We start from the raw sequence: 5,373 nt of genomic DNA on the forward strand, positions 1-5,373 counted from the left end.
ACGACTTAAATACATTACACAACGCAAGGGAAAATAATTTCAATTAATAAAGCTATGATTTTTATTCAATTTCTAAAAAGTCAACAAAAGTCAAACCCCGGGTCCGTCTTGTCAAAACCCGGGTCCAAGGGTAGGTCCTGACTACCCATAGCCTCACGAGTCCAAATACGTATTTTGTTTTCAAATCCGAGTCCTATTTGACTCTCAAATCCCAAATTTTTATTTTTCAAAGTTTTGACAAAATCCCCAAATTTTTTCCTAGTTTCTCATGAATTTGATGTTAAATCTTATGTAAAATCATGAAATGTAGTTGAGAATTGATTAGAGGGGTACTTACCCAATAATTTGGTATGAAAATCCCTTCACAAAATCGCCGCCCATCGAAGCTAGGGTTCAAAATATAATAAAAATGAAGCTAAGACTCGGAATTCTCAGCATTTAGCAGGCTGCAGATGTCGCATTTGCGACAAGGGGTTCGCAAATACGACCCCCGCAAATACGAACAACTTATCGCAAATGCGAACCAGAAGGTTTCCTGTCAAAGTCGCATTTGCGACCATATACTTCGCAAATGCGAAGACCAACATTTCGCAAAAGCGGTAGGGTCCATCGCAAATGCGAATAACCCCACATCGCAAATGCGGTGGGTTTCTTCGCAAATGCAAATCTTCCCCAGTAGCCCAATTTTTGCAAATGCGATGGCTGCTTCGCAATAGCAACTGTCGCATTTGCTACAAAAATATCGCAAATGCGATGACACCAGTACCAGCACTCAAATATTATGAAAAATTATTCTGAAACCAAGCCGAAACTCACCCGAGCCCATGAGGCTCCAAACCAAATATCCACACTAGTCTAAAAACATAATACGAACTCGCTCGAGCGATGAAAACCTCAAAATAACCTCTAGTATCAAGAATCGGACCCCAAAACGCTTGAAGATCAAAGAAAACTTCAAGAACTTCTAGAATCGCAACCAAGCGTCTGAATGGCGCCAAATTTTGCATACAAGTTCCCTATGACAAAACGAACCTACTCGAAGCTTCAAATCACGCATAGAAACCTCGAAACGATAAATCACACCTCAAGTCAAAATCAATGAACTTTAAAATTTTAACTTCTACAACCAATGCTGAAACCTATCAAATCACGTCCAATTGACCTTGAATTTTGCACACAAGTGACACTTGGCATTACGGACCTACTCCAACTTTCGGAATCAAAATTCGACCCCGATATCAAAAAGTCTACTCCCGGTCAAACTTTCCAAAAATTCAACTTTCGCCATTTCAAGACTAATTCGACTACGGAACTTCAAATTACAACCCGGACGCGCTTCTAAGTCTAAAATCACCCAACGGAGCTAACGGAACTGACGAAACCCCATTCCGAGGTCTCAAACTACCGAGCGAAGTGCAGATACTCAAAACGACCAGTCGGGTCGTTACACTTATTTTCTCATATCTCTCTTAAATTTTGAAATTTCGAAGAGTTTGATTACTCGGATAATTTTTAAAGAATTGAATATATGTTCAAATCATTAGTTGGCTTGCCTAGCTGAGATGTTGGGCGCCATCACGGCCTATAGGTGAATTTGGATCGTGACATAGACTGTCACTATACAAAAATTATACAAAATAGACTGTCACTATACAAAAAATATATAAAAATAATATTTTGGGCTATTAAATATAATATGTTTGGGTCGGAGGGTCATTTCGTGTCAATGGGGAAAAACGTGGGCTATTAAAATTTTGAGGGGCTATAGAGGGTCATTTTCTCTATTTAGAATGCATCATGTACTGTCATTATTGAGTTCTTTTCTCAACTTTGATAATAGGGTCTATGTAATTGTCAAAGTTTATGCCTTTCATTTTGTAAGACCTCCTCACATTTATTTTCTACATTTTTAGATATATATATATATATATATATATATATATATATATATATATATATATATATATATATATATATATATATATATATATATATAGCTCTAGGCACTCTGCCTAGCGGATTACTAAAAAAAAAAAGTACTCCATTCGGCCTTTTTTGGAGCAAAGGGCGAACATATAATATTAGATAAATTCTAAAAATATTTAAGTACATCAAATATCTAGTTTGACAAAAAAATCATAGATTTATGTGCCCCGTATTTTAGGTAGTAAATCTACCTTTTCGTTTAGGGACGAGTCTAGGATTTTAATCAGTAGATTATTCATGTGCATGCTCTTTATATATGCTTTAACATTTTTTTCTCACGTGTGTACATGTGCGTTGCACGTGTGTTTTGCGTCTATTAATAAAATATTGTATACAAGCATAGAAAGTAATTCAAATTTCAATGATAATAACATATAATATCGCTTAATTATCAATTCTTTTGAGAAACTGTTAAATAGTACGATACCAAATTGTCATACTATTTTTTTAGTATTCATCAAGGAGAGAATATTTATCCCAAAAAAAGTGTCTTGTTGTTATTTTAGAAATTGATTTGTACTTCATACTCAATACTTTGCAGTGATTGAAACTTTTATATATTAGATCTCGATTTGGACTTCATGATCAGAGTGTTGTCGTGATTCAATCAACAGAATATCAAACCAACAGGAACACTTATTTATTATCAATTTGAAGTGATAATTCAGATTGTTAGAAAAATTTAAAAATTATTCTATTTACCAAAGTAGTCTATAATTTGTTGTTAAATTTAGGTAGAATAACTAAACCACTCTCAAACCTGGCACCTAATAAGAGTCAATCAATATTTTTAAATATTTTTGTGATTGACATCCCACTTTAAGAATTAATTCTTTTTTAGTTATAATGGTCTCTATATCAATTGCTAAGAGCAATAAAACCAATAACTACACTCATATGTGTTTCAAACGTGAAACAGAAACTTGGAAAGAAATCAATATGGAGATGAATCCTTAGAAAAATTAATATGGAATGTATTATAGTTATTTAAAATAATTCAAATAAGAAAAAAAATTATATGAGCTATAATTGATTTTAAATTTTTAAGTATTAGAATTTCTACATAGTTCAAATAAGGAAAGATGTAATATATAAGTTTTAATTGATTTTAAAATCCTAAATTAAGAAAAAATTAAATTACAAGTTTGTAAATCTATTTTTAAAAGGTACCACAGTTGGTCCACGGGTAGATTTCTTCTAAAAGCAAAAAATCATTCTCTAATCATTAAACAAAAACAATCCACAATAATGAACAAACAAATACAAACACTTTGACCATGTTTTATAGTCCTCTTCAATTTCCGTAGTCTCTTACATGCATATGCACAAAGCATTCATAGTCTAATCTACCTACGTACAAAATCTTCTAATACTATGTGTTGCACACAAAGAACATATTGTTAAAAATTAATGATTAAATACATGTGGGATAGTTCAAGTTTATATTTTCAAAATGTCTAATAAAATAAGTTATCTATAAGATAAAAAAATGGTAACAAGGTGTGAAAAACATAACTAAAAGTTTTAATATGACTCATTCTATTTCGCCCAAAATAAAATATAAGCAAGCTCCAAATAAAATTGTTGCCACGATGAAAATGGATGAATCAATTACTGTTTTCTTATCAATTTAGTCTATATAGCATATTTACGAAGGAAAATTAATAATTGAGCCTATCTTTTGACCAGACCTTTGCAGGAAAATTAGTCATTACAAAATAAAAAATAGAAGAACACACAGAATAATTCATACCCATTCAAGAAAGAAAAATAAAAAAGGTACTCATGCTATCTTCACTCTAAAAGATACTCATGTTATCTTCACTCCAGTGCTCCAAAGAATCTGGAGAACATATAAGCGTTAATAAATTTAATAGATCATAAATAATAGAAAATCAACCAACAAATCGATTCCATAATCAAGACATTTTCACATATCAATACTTGGTAGTCACAAAAGTTCTATATGAAAGATATACAAGAGTTTCACATAGACAAAAATCAACTTTTATACCATAACACAGGAGAATTAAAAATACAAAACAAACAAAGATAAATAAAATAAAGATCAAAAGATAAATAAAATAAAGATCCGAACTTTACGAACCTGACCAAGAACGCATAAGTAGCGACGATTTGGTCGGAGGCTAACTTTAACTTGCACTAAAAATACTTGCAATAGTTTACATGTTAGATTTTGATTTGGACTCAACAATAGCTCTATGAATCCCATTATGACTATAAGGCGGTAAGAAATATACAGTAAATTTTTGTCAAGTTGATAGGAGTTATATTTGTATTGAAATTGTTCACAAAGGCAACGTTTATTTAGATTTCTATTTTTGGTTAAGTAAAATATTATGCTACCAAAGGAAAAAAAGGAGTCCTTAACTTAAAAAAAAATAGTAAGAAGTCTTAAATATTAGGATAATAATTAAATGACTATTTTGTTTACTGCGAACTCTATTTTTTAAGGGTAAAAAAGGAGAACGACATTTCGCTAAGGACCTGTATACTTTTAATATAGTATATAGATAGATAGATAGATAGATATAACTTTTGATGGAAAACATTTCTAATCAAACACGAAAAGATTACTTTCTCATGGAAAATATATTTCATAAAATGACTTCTTTTATATTAAACACACCACATGTGTGAAGATCGAAGTTTACTACTTGAAATAGTGCGGAGAAAAACTTGACATATTTTCACTCTTTGACTATACAATATCCAAGTGGTTTATTATGTTATCCATTTTGTTTACAACAGACAACTTGGTAACTGCAACTATCATTGACCTTCGTATACTCCAAAACTTGGATATAATATACATACAAAAATACATATGTCAAATTATTCATATGAGAAAGAAGATAATAGGGGTCCCTTATTAGGGTCCTATATATATAAGTAAAGAAAGGAAGCAAATGGTCTATGTATGGGTCGTGTCTCCTAGGAAGTCTTCCTATTGGGAATGGGAGGGACTAAGGAGTGGGCCAAATTAAATGTGATATTATCATGTTAGTTGTCACAAAGGGTAAATTACTAAGCTACCAATCCTTACTAGGCCTCCAATGGAGCCCTCCCTAATCATTATTGCCCACACGGATCCCGTCCCTAGATATAGTAGTCAATCAGCGGAACATTCAAAGAAGCTATGGACTTTAACTGAATATAAATAAAAGAATACCCTTTTATTTTAATCTCATCTACGGGAAAGGGTCGGACTAGTTAATACCGGAACATCCGCCGTGAAAGTCACTCAAAGCATGGCCCCCTCTCAATCATTTCATGCTCCCTCAGTCCCTCTTATTCAATTTTGCTTTGTCTTCTCTAATCATTCTAAACACTTTCATGTTTAACATGTAATAGCACGAAAATTAT

Source organism: Nicotiana tomentosiformis, chromosome 9 (assembly GCF_000390325.3).
Source record: "Nicotiana tomentosiformis chromosome 9, ASM39032v3, whole genome shotgun sequence".
NCBI lineage: Eukaryota > Viridiplantae > Streptophyta > Magnoliopsida > Solanales > Solanaceae > Nicotiana > Nicotiana tomentosiformis.